The sequence below is a fragment of the Meles meles genome, chromosome 2 (assembly GCF_922984935.1).
Source record: "Meles meles chromosome 2, mMelMel3.1 paternal haplotype, whole genome shotgun sequence".
NCBI classification, from domain to species: domain Eukaryota; kingdom Metazoa; phylum Chordata; class Mammalia; order Carnivora; family Mustelidae; genus Meles; species Meles meles.
In genome coordinates this window covers 30,249,692-30,264,779 of record NC_060067.1, presented here as the reverse complement: position 1 = coordinate 30,264,779, position 15,088 = coordinate 30,249,692, and positions in this window count along the sequence as shown.

Below are 15,088 nucleotides of genomic sequence, written 5' to 3'. Positions count from 1 at the left end.
AATTAATGAACCAGAAGCCTACAATTCCAAAATAGATGTCTGAGGCCAGAAGTTACAATGGGGTGTAATATCCAACCCCTGTTTTGCCATCCCTTTTTTCTACTTTAACCCAACTGCCTCAAGTTGCCAATATTGTTAAAATAACTGTATTTTGAACAGGATAAGTTTGAACATTATATACAGGAGTTATAAAAGCCAACAACACAGAGGATCTAAAATATGATCTTAATCTGTGATCTAAATATGATCATATTTTCCTTACTAAAATGTACTAGTCTAGCTGTTCATATTAAAGTGTGTCTAGTAAGTCTCCATCTTAACCTTCCTCAGAACAGTAATTTGAACTTTTAAAATATTATCCCAGAATACTGTTAACAAAATTATTGCAGCGAATGCTGTTCTTCAGTATCTTCAGTACTACTATCTTCAGTAGTCTTGATAGTGACTTAGCCATTTATTGTTCCCTGGAATTTTTATAGTCTCCTATTTGGACAGAAATCATTTCGCACTTCTTCTCATCTCAGCCTTAGAAGAAGCACAAATTGAGCAGTAAAATTTTCAGATAAGGAAACCAAAGTTTACAGGACCTGATCATGAAATAACCATGGTTAGTTAAAGGTTAAATTTGAAGAAAATCTCAGATTATGGGACCCTCACTCGAAAAGTCAGTTGATTAGTAGAGATTCACAGTTTATTCTCAAGCACAGTTTCACTTGTTCTTTGGCTCTTCCAGTTACAAATGCAAAACAGTTATCATTAATTAGTCTCCAGGAGGTATATCAGTCGACTTTGACTCTTATTAATCTCCTGCCCTACCCTTCCTTGTCTCCAGGAAATCATCTTGCTTCTGATTTCTCAAACTCACCTAGCAGTGTAAGCCTTTCCATTTTTTCTCTTTAGCTCCACTGTTCAGAATGCGCTCTCTTTGTAGAGCTAACAACTTTTCCTCCTCCACCCTCAGCTCAAATGTGTTTTTCCCCCCTAGAAAATATTTCCATGATGATGATGATTTCCAATGATGTTTCCTCAAAGTTCCCAAAGCATCCCAAAGCACCCAAAGTTCCCAACGTGGATTTTGTTATCAAAGAATAAATCTCTTTAAAGTGACTCAGTGCCCAAGTTTCAACCACTGTGTTACACCTGACTCAAGGCCGAGTCTATGTCTCATTTGCTGTTGCAATTCTAACATCAAATTGAACCCCCAACAGGCACTAATTAAATGTTAACATGACTATTTGGGTGTAGGGATGTTCTATCCAATACATTTATTCAGAGAGTCTGCAATAAATAATTACTAGGTACTATGTTGTATAAAAGACCACACAATTTACAAGCAAATAAAGTAGTTCAAAAGTGCTATGATGGGGTGAACTTAAGAAACAATTGCCAGTATGGAAGAGATACTTCTAAATCAGTTTTGGAATTCAGGAAAGTCTTTGACAAGAAGGTGATACTGAGTCTCAGGTTCAAGGTGTAATATAGTTCCTGATCCCTTTTCTGAAATCCTGGAGCCAGACGTGCTTCCGACTTCAGAGTTTTTCACATTTCAGAAAGGTAATGTGATGGTTATGTAGTGTGTTTTTTATATAACATTCCTGATGGGATTTGAATAGTACTCAGTATTTAAAATATTTCTATTTCAACAGAGAAATTTAAATATTTACTTTAATTAGTAAATAATAGTATCACATTAGTTCAAGTCAGATCTTGCTTCCAAATAAGCATAGGGCAGGTTGGGTCTGATTTTCTTGCCAAATAAATTCCAAATCTCTTTTTGTTTCGAGAGCCTTTTGGATTTTGTTAATAGGAAATAGGTGACCTAGGACCTAAAATAAGAGCAAACATCTACCGGGTTCTTACTTTTTGGCAGACACTGCTACTTTATATGTTTGTGATTAAATTATTATTACAGCCTTGTAATGGATGTACTATTTTGTGAGGCAGAGAGAGATTAGGCTCACAGACAGACTGGAAATCACACAGCTGAGTGACTGAATCAGATTTGAAAGAAGGCAGTCTGGTGCCTGAGGCCATGCCTTTAACCACACACTGAAATGTCTTTCTGTAAGCTATGTAAACAAAAGGAATTGAAAACAGGGTAATAAGAAAAGGGAAATGAATAAGAGGGAAGCCTGCAAAGCACATTCTAAACCATTATTTCCAAAGTAGAGAAAAAAAGCTTTATAAAGCAGGTAACAGAATTAGTATCTTATGATTTATTTGGCATCAAATAGGCAAAAAAGCAATGGGGTGTTAGAAGATAAGATGCAGAATTCAATGAGCTCTATTCCAATCATTGTAAGCTTAAGTATCAATACGGTATTCCAAGAGAGAGGTTCCTACTCAGTTGCACAAGTGTGTGGCTTGGCAAAGAGTTTAAGGTGAATATGTTGATATGAGGCTATCAGCAAAGGAAAGTAAATAAGCAAAGCAGGTGAGTGATACCAGACAAAATATGATTCAAAAGAGAGAAGGAGAATAGAGAAAATAATAAATTCCCCAAGAAACAAATTATGTAAAAGATCAGAGGAAGGAGAATGCTAGAGAATCCTAGAAAGAGCACAAAGAGAAAGACGATATCAGAAGACTGTGATGTTCTAGATTCTAGATTTCCTGGGAAAAATAGAAGACAATAAAATGAAATAACAGTTCTTTTAAATAAAACCCCCAAGTAATATGGAGATATAAATTATATTAAATTATCTTAATAAATTAATATTAATTATATTAATTAAATATATCCTCTTTCTTAATAAAAAATTTGGTCAAAAAAATTGGTCAATAAAAAATAAAGATTCATATTATAAAATAACTAAAAACACTAAGAAAAAATAAATTATAAGGCAAAAGATCATAGTGGAAAACTGGTAGTCAAACACTCCCATTTTTTTATCAAAAGTAGTATTAAATTGGGATTGTGGACATATTCTAAAGCGAATCTATGGTAATAGATGCCCAATGTGGTAAAATCAATAACCATTGACATTTTTATCTTTGAATTTTATAATAATAAAATATGAATTGTACATTGAAGACAGCACAAACATATAGAGATATACCATGCTCATGATTTAGAAGGAATAATGTTATTAAAATGTTGATACTACCCAAAGCTATCTACAGCTTCAATAGGATTTTTCACAGAACTACAACAAAGAATCCTAAAATTTGTTTGAACCCACAGAAGACCTCAAATAGCCAAAGCAATCTTAAGAAAGAATAAACCTGGAGATATTACCATCCCAGATTTCAAGATATACTGCAAAGATATAGTAATAAAAAAATGTATTGTACTGGCACAGTAATAGACACATAGCTCAGTGGAATAGGATAGAAACTCTAGAAACAAGTCCCTGCTTATAGGGTAAATTAATCTATAATGAAGGAGACAAGAATATATATAGGGGAAGAGTTAGTATCTCCATTACATGGTATTGGAAAACTGGACAGCCACATGCAAAAGAATAAAACTGGACCACTTTCTTATACGTCACACAAAAATAAACTCAAAATGCATTAAAGACCTAAATGTGAGTCCTGAAAACATTAAATTCTTAGAAGAAAACATGGGCAGTAATCTCTTGGCTATCAGACTTAGCAACAAGTTTATATGAGAATATGCCACCCCAAGAAAGGGAAATAAAAGCAAAAATAAACTATCGGGACTACACCAAAATAAAAAGATTTCATACAGCAAAAGAAGCCATCAATGAATCAAAAAGGTAGCCTAATGAATGGAAGAAGATATGTACAAATTCAGTAAGGAGAGATGAAAGGCTCAATAAGGAATTAGTAACTAAAATGTATAAAGAACTTATACAACTCAACACCCAAAACACAAACTGATTAAAAAATGGACAGAGGACCTAAATAGACATTTTTCCAAAGAAGAGAAAGATGGCCAAAGGACACATGAAAAGATGCTCAACATCATTAATCATCAGGAGAATGCAAATCAAAACCACAATAAGATATCACCTCACACTAGTCAAATGGCTTGAATCAAAATGACAAGAAATAACAAGTGCTGGTGAGGTTGTGGAGAAAAAGGTTCCCTCATCCACTGTTGGTAGGAATGTAATTTGATGCAATCAGGGTTGAAAATAATATGGAGAGTCCTCAAAGACTTAAAAATAGAATTTTCATATGATCCAGTGATTCCACTACTGGGTATTTACGCAAAGAAAACAGTAAGAATAATTTGAAAGGATATATGCACTCTTATGTTCATTGTAGCATTCTTTACAATAGCCAAGATATGGAAGCAACCCAAGGATCCATCAATAGATGAATGGTTGAAGAAGAAATTATATATATATATATATATATATATATGTGTGTGTGTATATATATATATATGCACACACACACATACATACATACATATATATATATCACTTTATATATATCTATATAAAACGAACTGTTACTCAGCTATAGAAAGAGTATGTAATCTTGCCAACATGGATAGATGTAGAAGATATTATAGTAAGTGATATGTCAGACAGAAAAAGACAAATACTGTATGACTCCACTTATATGTAGAATCTGAAAAACAAAACAAAATAAAAATAGATTCATAAGTACGGAGAACAAACTGGTGGTTTCCAGAGGGAAGGGTAGTGGGGAAGTGAGTGATATATGTGTAGGGGATGAAGAACTACAAACTTCCAGTAATAAAATAAATAAGTCATGGAGATGAAAAGAACAACATAGGGAATGTAGTCAATAATATTGTACTGTGACAGATGGTAACTAAACTTAACCTGGTGAGCTTTGCGTAGCGTATAGAATTATACTTCGGTAATAAACATTAAAAAGTAAAAGAAAAGAAAATAAAGTCATGATAAAAGACAAAGAAAGTGCTTATTAAAATAAGTCAGATGGCTATTTATTTGGTTTCAAAATACATATATTTCTTTTTTTTTCAAAGATTTTATTTATGTATTTGACAGACAGAGATCACAAGTAGGTAGAGAGGTAGGCAGAGAGAGATAGAGGAGGAAGCAGGCTCCCTGCTGATCAGAGAGCCCTATGTGGGGCTTGATCCCTGAACCCTGGGATCATGACTGGAGCCGAAGGCAGAGGCTTTAACCCACTGAACCACCCAGGTGCCCCCATAATATATATATTTCTATCAAATTCTAGCATTATGATTAATTTCTGACAAATAATACTCATGGTAAAAATAGTCAAGAAAGCTCACTATAAGTATTATTATTTAATATTTTGGGGGCTGCACTTTCCAATGTCATTGTCGAGAGGGGAAAAAAAAGAGGAATATATTTGAAAAAGAAAGAGACAAAAATATCCACACCTCTAGTTTATTTGATTATATAATTGTAAAATTCTAAATTATTAATGAAAAACTATTAAAAATAAACTAAGATATTTTAAAAATGATTCTTGACACTAAGTTATTTTAGAAAAATCAGTGGAAGTAAACAACTTTTTTTTTATTTATTTTTATTGTTTTATATTTTCAGCATAACAGTATTCATTGTTTTTGCACAACACCCAGTGCTCCATGCAAAACGTGCCCTTCCTATTACCCACTACCTGTTCCCCCAACCTCCCACCCCTGACCCTTCAAAACCCTCAGGTTGTTTTTCAGAGTCCATAGTCTCTTATGGTTCGCCTCCCCTTCCAATTTTTTTTTTTTTATAAACATATAATGTATTTTTATCCCCAGGGGTACAGGTCTGTGAATCACCAGGTTTACACACTTCACAGCACTCACGATAGCACATACCCTCCCCAATGTCCATAACCCCCTCCCCCTCTCCCAATCCCACCTCCCCCCCGCAACCACCAGTTTGTTTTGTGAGATTAAGAGTCATTTATGGTTTGTCTCCCTCCCAATCCCATCTTGTTTCATTTATTCTTCTCCTATCGCACTAACCCCCCATGTTGCTTCTCCATGTCCTCATATCAGGGAGATCATATGATAGTTGTCTTTCTCCGATTGACTTATTTCACTAAGCATGATACCCTCTAGTTCCATGGAAAGAACCTAGATGTCCATCAACAGATGAATGGATAAAGAAGATGTGGTATATATACACAGTGGAATACTATGCAGCCATCAAAAGAAATGAAATCTTGCCATTTGCGACGATGTGGAAGTAAACAACTTTTTAAAAAGTATAAGAGGGCGGTTGGGTTATGGACATTGAGGAAGGTATGTGCTATGGTGAGTGCTGTGAAATGTGTAAGCCCGATGATTCACAGACTGTACCCCTTGGGCAAATAATACATCATATGTTAATAAAGATAAATAAATAAATAAATAAAGTACGTTATTGCTAAAAATAATAAAAAGTATAAGAAAAATATTCCATTTATAAAATCAAACATGAATGTAAAATTCAGTACATCTGCTGAACTCTATGCATAAAGATCTCTAGAAGTAAAGCTTTATTAAAAGACATAAAATAATTAACTAAATCAAGTCCATTATTCATCAATATAACAGCATTATTATTATAGAATAAATTATTCATAGATTAATATGGCATATTACAACCCTATTAACATTACTAATAGGGTGCCTGGGTGGCTCAGTGGGTTAAAGCCTCTGCCTTCGGCTCAGGTCATGATCCCAGGGTCCTGGGATCGAGTCCCGCATCGGGCTCTCTGCTCAGCAGGGAGCCTGCTTCCTCCTCTCTCTCTCTGCCTGCCTCTCTGCCTACTTGTGATCTCTGTCTGTCAAATAAATTAATAAAATCTTGAAAATAAACAAAAGTATAAAAAAATAAAATTGCCAATACAATTTTTTTTAAAGATTTTATATTAACAGAGAGAGACACATCCAGCGAGGAAACACAAGCAAGTGTAGTGGGGGAGGGAGAAGCAGGCTTCCCGCTAAACAGAGAGCCAGAGGTGGGGCTCAATCCCAGGACCCTGGGAACATGTCTTGAACTGAAGGCAGAAGCTTAATGACTGAGCCACCCAGGTGCCTCAACAATACTATTTTTATTTAGGGAAACTGTTTCTGAAATACACGTGGAAAAATAAACATTTGGAAATATCCAAGAAAATTCTGAGTATAAGAAAAGAAAATAGTGGATAATATTCCTACAAGAGAGTAGATACATGTATAAGTCCACAGAAATTAAAAAGTATTTTCTTTTGATGCAGAAGAAAAGAGATTTATGAAATGGAACTGAGATTTTAAGCAAGAACATGAACTGCGCACAACATCTATTATGATAAAAGTGGAACTTAAAGCCAGCAGGTAAAAAATGCATTAATCCATAAATAGCACTGAAGCAACTGAGATCTTTATGTAACAGCATTTAAAAGAAGAGGAAGAAAGAAAGAAAAAGAAAAATCTAGAGAGTCAAAGAATTAATACAAAAAATGCAATAAACGGGGCACCTGGGTGGCTCAGTGGGTTAAGCCACGGCCTTCGGCTCAGATCATGATCTGAGAGTCCTGGGATCGAGTCCCGCATCGGGCTCTCTTCTCAGCGGGGAGCCTGCTTCCCTCTCTCTCTTTCTCTCTCTCTCTGCCTGCCTCTCTATCTACTTGTGATCTCTCTTTGTCAAATAAATAAATAAAATCTTTAAAAAAAATGCAATAAGAAAAATAAAGAAGGAAATAAAGCTGCAAAAACACTTGAAAAGAAAACACCATATATGTTGTTCTTATATATCAGAATTGGAAAAGATTTACTAGCAAGGCATAAATCCAAAAGATAGAAAGAAAAAGACTGATAAAATTTAGTTTACACAAAATTTGAATATATTTATAGAAAAACCATCATAAGCAGACTCAAATGCAAACATTACACTGAGGAATCTATGATAGGCAGAATTCTAATATGGCTTCCAAGATTTCTAGCTTCTGAAAACCACAGGACTGTATAATACCCTTTCTCTTTAAAGGTTTGTGGAATTTGTGATTTGTTTCTAACTGATAGAATATAGCTATGGTGAATGGATTTTACAAATTTAATTAAGGTCTAGATGGTCGACTTTGAGTTAACCAAAAGGGAAATGAGTCTAACCTGATCTAAATGTGAGCCATTAAAAAAAAAAATGCAGACATTCCCTGTACGAAGGGACACAAAGCACCAGAGCTTCTCCACCCCTTATTACTGCTTATATTACTTTCATAAATGATTTTAAGAAAGTATACCTGAGGAGGGAAGTAAGTAGAATCAGTGCCTTTGGACAACAGTGTGAAGAGACTATTTGTGAAAATAAGATATTAGCTAAGACAATAATGAGATAGAAATGAGATATTTCAGGACTGGTAGAAAAGATACAGGACTATAGAGAGTTTGAAAATAAAACAAAATGGGAAGTGGTCGAATGAGAGCCCCAGGAATGAAGAAAGTAAGCAAGGGGTATGAAAATAATTCAATGCTTCATCATTTGGCAACTAGTCTGTCTTACCACTCAGGGGAGACGCACGGACTCCCGTTGGACTTATGACCCATATTTTCCAACATTTTTCTGTATGCCTTTTTCCCCCTAGAACTTTGTCACTGATGTCTTCCCAGAAATCATAGCACTGAATGAGAAATTAGCCTAGAGGATGTAGTCCAGCGATTCCCCATGCTGTGTTGAAGGAGGCAAAGAGAGCCCTGACTTAGATATAGTGATTCTCAAGGGAGAATAAAGGTCAGAGTCTATAGTAATAGAATATAGTTGTGGGGAAGTGCTCAGCAAGGAAAGATATTTCAAAGTCCTGCCACATTTATAATCTAATTTTATCCTTAAAACATCCACGAGATAGATAAGCTAGGGCTTACTATTTTTGTATTTCAAAGGAGGACCTGGGTGCCAAAAGGATAAGTGACCATATTATACGACAATTTGTGTGCACATTTTGGTGGTTTCTATCTATATCACTGTGTGAGAACTGAGAGTTTTAAATGGTTCTTCTGATGATCAGAATACTTTCTGATGGTTCTGAGAGTTTTAAAGGATTTAATATTTTCTAAAACTTCATCTCTCTTACTACTAAGTAAAATTTTGTTTTCCAATCCAAAGATTTCTTGACAGTAGTTATTTCTGTAAGGAGGGGATTATAGATGATTTTTCACTTTCCTCTTTTCTTTTTTTCATTTTTTTCAGTCACAGTGCATGTTAAGAGACTTCCTGACAAGATAATCTTTAAAAAATACACCGTGTAACGTGAAATAACTTTTTAAAAGTATAGCAAGTCTCTAAAGAAGACTAGAGTAAACATTTAAAGCAAGATAGGAATAGCTTAGAATCTTAGATACAAATATGGTCTCTGAAACCAAACTATCTGCGTTCATATCCAAGTTCTGTGTGACATAACAAGACTCAATAAATATTTGCTCCTGATGACAATTAGAAGAATGTTTAAAGTACACAAACGTGAGCATCAGTACAACTTGTCTTGAAAAACTGGCCTCATAATTGTTGCAGCTATGACCTTCTTCAGATGACTAAACCTCTCTAACCCCAGTGTTTTCATGTATAAAAGGAATATAGCACTTTGTTTACATATTTTGTCAAACTAATACTGATTGTTATTCGTTATTAATTAGATTATTGATAACTATAAATTATCATTACCGCTATCTTTGATAATCACAAAGTCTAATTAAACTCTGTGACATAATGATGTTTCTAAAGAATTATTTTGTACATTTCAATGACTGGGTAATTCTCTGACCCAGCGTTAACAAAATAATTCAGAGATATCTGAGATGTAAATATAATTCTGCCAAGATCAGTGACTAAAACTATTAGCAAGAGGACAGTTTTCGTGTTAAGCAACCACAAAAAGACAATAAATGTCTTACATATTCACTTAGCTTTGATGAAGAGATCCACAATCTTTTGCCAACGATATTTCAGTGGAAATGTGCAATTTATTGATTAATCTCAGACCCCCCCCCATATACTGAGAATGACTAGTATCAGCTGGTCTAAGCCACTTATCCACACCCACTGTCTTTTTCATTCAACAAATATTGACAGTATCCTTGCCATAGAGCAATCATTGTTCTTGGGTCTGGAAACACATCAGTAATGAACAAAATAGAAAAATGTATTTTTCTTCTCCAACTTAGAATACAAGGAGAAAAATAAAATATAAATACATAAATGAGGTCATTTTGGGTAGTTTAAGTACCAAGAAGAAAGTAAAACAGTGATTTGAAGGTTGGGATGAAAGGTAATATATTCCACAGGGTAGTCAGGGAAGACCTCTCTAATGTGATGACATTGGAGAGGAGACCTGAATGACAAAAAGGAAAGATGCTGGAGAAGACCAGGGGAAAGAATATATTGCAAGCAGAAAGAGATACCGTGAGCAGTGTAATAAATGAGCTTGAGAATGGTGCAAGGTGAGATTGAGCCAGATTCCATACAGCCTTGAATAACTGGTCAAACCTAAAGGTTAACTCTCTTCAAGTTTCTGAACAGCTATGTGAGCATTTTGCCTGTTAATAGGGATAACTAGTTTCTGGGGAACTCCATGTTGGCTATGACCCAACAGAGCAGTAGGGATGGGATCATTCAACCCAGTGCCACCATGTGCATTCCATTGAACCAGACTTTGTTTCTTTAATGCTGCTACAACTGGTTTAAAGATGTCAGGTATTGGGCGCCTGGGTGGCTCAGTGGGTTAAGCCTCTGCCTTCGGCTCGGGTCATGGTCTCAGGGTCCTGGGATTGAGCCCTACATTGGGTTCTCTGCTCAGCGGGGAGTCTGCTTCCCTTCCTCTCTCTCTGCTTGCCTCTCTGCCTGCTTGTGATTTCTCTCTGTCAAATAAATAAATAAAATCTTTTAAAAAAAAAAGATGTCAGGTATTTTGCTTTGCCTATAGTTTGCTTCAAGCAAAGTGCATTATTTTAAAATCCAATAGCTAAATAAGTAAGTAATAATCTTTAACTCTGTGGGTGAATAGTTTAAGAAGCTAAAAGAAAGAAAGTTTGTTTTGTTCCCTTTAAGGGACAAAGGGAACATGATTATACAATAAATATGATATTAAATATAAGGTATTATATTGTTTCTCCCATATTAGGGACTAAAAATATTTCTTTAACAAGTTCTAAATCTTAAATTTAACTCTTTAAGAAACATGGATTTATCCGGAATGCCTTAAGAATAACTAGAGGAATAGAGAGACAGAATGTCCTTTCTTCATTCTCACTTCTCTGATTCAATCATAGGTGTGGCTCCAAATAAGCCCTCAATATCACAGCACTAAGGTAAAGGACTATCCATTGAAATGCTGATGAAAAACAAGGTAATGGCAGACTGACTTTCTCCCCTCCACAATTTTCCCACTGTCCCAAGGTAAGAGCCTCTCAAGAAAAGAGCATTTTCCCCCATAATGGCTTTTACTGGCAATAGATGCTGTGTATGTGACTCATTTGGACCATGTTTTGTTGGTTGCTAATCTTCCATTTCATTGGCTTGCTACACATGGATACGTTTTCTTTCTCTGGTGAGAGAATGAGTTAATCTTCTTCTAATTCTTTGCCCTTGACCATTTACACCATGATTCAGGTTCAAGAGTGTGAGAGTGACTGGAGAATCTATTAAGCAAATTTTACTCCTCTTTCTATGCATACCACGAGCCTACATCTCCTATCTCATATTGCAGACAGGTTTGGGCATTTATCTATTGCTAGTCAATGTCAGCAAAATGTAAGCAAAAGAAGTCTCTTTTCCCGAACTACAAGTGTTCCCAGGTGCAAATGACCACGTTGTTGTCTCAGCTGTCAGTGTGATGAAGATAAGCACTGCAAAGCTAAAAGTGATGTATTGGAGATGGTGGAGCCCCCGGTGAAGAAGCCTGGATCCCAAATTATCTTGTGGAGAGCCGCCATTGATCAAGAGTACCCGTATAGGAATTTTATGTGAGTAAGAAATACATTTTTCTTGTTTCTGAGCCATTTTCTGATACATTTATTTTAGCAGTTGTTGTTGTCTTAAGAAAACAACAAGTATTGTATTTTGATTCAGGAAAAGAACATTTGGAAAAGTTGGTTCTTTCCTGAAGTATCAATTAAAGTGATGTAAACAAGTGAGAAAGTAGCTCTAAGAGAATCTTAAACATCTAAGTGTTCAGACGCACAACGCTTCAATGATAGTCTTCCTTTAGGAAAAATAAATCTTTCACACTAGCTACAGAGTCCTCTTATAATCATCAGACCATTGACTTCCAGGGAGATTTAATAAGAATACGTAAGATTGGATTTTCAGAAATGAAAAAGTTGAACAAATTATTAATAACATTTGTTTGGTTGAATAAGAAATAGGTTCACATAACTAAGAAAATTATGTTTTACTTTTAACTGACTTCTAAACTCTTGAGATCCTAATTTTACATATTGGGATAGTAAGAGAAGATTATTATATGCATCTCTAATAATATTCAATCAAAGTACTTTATACAATGTTACAGTTGTCTTTGAAAGGGGTGTTTATGATATTTGTTTGGGGGCATTACATGCTCCTCTTATTGGGTCTTTAAATTGAAATTTAGTCCCAATTTATAGCCCATACACAGTCATGGCAGTAAAATGGTACAAGATGTCATTAAAAAGAACGAGGGTTTAAGAGCAAACTAAAACCATAGGCTCTAAATTGTGTTGGAAATGGTCATTGAGAGGATGAGACCACTGTTGACCAGTGAGCTGGACCTGTGTTATCAGAGGCTCCTTCACCCCTACCCTGTCCTTGGAATATACCTTTCACCTACTATTCCCACACCAGCAGCTGTTTCAAAGATGCCTTGAAAAAGTAAGGTGTTGTTGAGATCATCTGGACTGAATACGTGACTGGACCTAGGTAAGACCACTAAGTTTTTAAGTTTCTAGTGGTTAGTGATAGAGATCTGCTGTATTTATGGATGCCCAAGACAAGCCTCATAGGTAAATTCTCTTGCTTATTAAACCTGCCATTTAACCAAGCTGCAATGTTTTGCCTCCTCTGGTCTCTCCTTGCCCTACCTGTACAAGGTCCAGTTTCAGATTTCACCAAGAAAACTCCTGAAGTTGTAAATCAATTAAACTGTCTAATAATATAGAAAAGTGATATGGTTATTCTTTTCTAACTTGTATGTTGCAATGTAAAAGAATATAAAAATAAAATGAAAATAACTTTGTTACATCAAGATAATTTATACCACACAGAGCCTAATCAGTTCACACAAGATGGTATTATTTGGTAGTAGGAAGAAATTGATAAGGGACCCAAAAGGTAATACAGCATAGTAATTAAAAAATTTTTGAAGTTTGAGGGGTGCCTGGGTGGCTCAGTGGGTTAAAGTCTTTGCCTTCGGCTCAGGTCATGACCCCAGGGTCCTGGGATCGAGCCCCACATCGGGCTCTCTGCTCAGCAGGGAGACTGCTTCCTCCTCTCTCTCTGCCTGCTTCTCTGCCTACTTGTGATCTCCGTCTGTCAAATAAATAAATAAAATCTTAAAAAAAAAAAGTTTTGAAGTGTGAGGGGAACCTGGGTGGCTCAGTTAGGTGGCTGGCTGCCTTTGGCTCTGGTTGTGGTCTTGGGGTCCTGGGATTGAGCCCCACATGAGGCTTTCTTCTCAGCGGGGAGTCTGCTTCTCCCTTTCCCTCTATACTCTCTCTCAGTCTCTCTCAAGTAAATAAATAAAATCTTAAAAAATAAGTTTTGAAGTTTGAGTTGTCTAGATTTATTCTATTCTTTTTGAACTGTGAGTACTTGGCCATTTTATTTCCCATCTTTGAACTTTGCTAGCCTCGTATGTAATAAGTAATTAGAAATAATACATACAATAATGTGAGACTTAAATGACATAATGTGGTCATGATATTTTAAAACCATTTTTTTAAAAGATTTTATGTATTTATTTATTTGACAGATCAGAAGTAGGCAGAGAGGCAGGCAGAGAGAGAGGAGGAAGCAGGCTCCCTGCTGAGCAGAGAGCCAGATGCGGGGCTAGATCCCAGAACCCTGGGATCATGACCTGAGCCGAAAGCAGAGGCTTTAACACACTGAGCCACTGAGGCACCCCCTGGTCATGATATTTAACACAGTGTTTGGCACATGGCTATCTCCCAATAAATGTCATACATTCTTTCTAAATAACCTTTATTATTCTTTTTCCCCCTAATTACAAAGTAACATGCAAAACTTCATACAAAATAGGGAATATATAGAAATGCAATAAAATGATAGTAAGTATCCTTATTGAGCAGTTTCAGGTTACCACACTCCTTTTTTTTTTTTAATTTTTTTTTTATTTTCAGCGTAACAGTATTCATTGTTTTTGCACCACACCCAGTGCTCCATGCAGTACGTGCCCTCCCTATTACCCACCACCTGGTTCCCCAACTTCCCACCCCCCGCCCCATCAAAACCCTCTGGTTGTTTTTCAGAGTCCATAGTCTCTCATGGTTCATCTCCCCTTCCAGTTTCCCCCAACTCCCTTCTCCTCTCCATCTCCCCTTGTCCTCCATGCTCTTTGTTATGCTCCACAAATAAGTGAAACCATGTGATACTTGACTCTCTCTGCTTGACTTATTTCACTCAGCATAATCTCTTCCAGTCCCATCCATGTTGCTACAAAAGTTGGGTATTCATCCTTTCTGATGGAGGCATAATACTCCATCGTGTATATGGACCACATCTTCCTTATCCATTCGTCCGTTGAAGGGCATCTTGGTTCTTTCCACAGTTTGGCGACCATACCACACTCCTTTTAAAGAATTTTCCATGTTTAAGTAAGTCATTTAATCTTTAATAGCAATTCAGTTTTTTATTAATAAGAAAATTTAGGCTCTAAAAGGTGAAATAAATTGACCAAGACATCAGGACCAGAGTTAAAATAAATTTAAAAATTTCCAAGTGTGAACTTTTAAGTAGCATACCACACAGCTGTCCTCCATGATCCAGTAACCAGAAATCTCGCTGTCCACCCATAAACCCCCTAGCTAGAGATAAGCATTGTTACATTTGGGATATGTTTTATCAGTGCTTGTTTTGGTCAGATTGTTGATGATGGTTTTTATATTCTTTGTATTAGTATCCTAGGGTTGACAGAATAGGGTACCACAACCGAGATGGCTTAAAGTGACATGAATTAATTCTCTCAACGTTCTGGAGTTTCA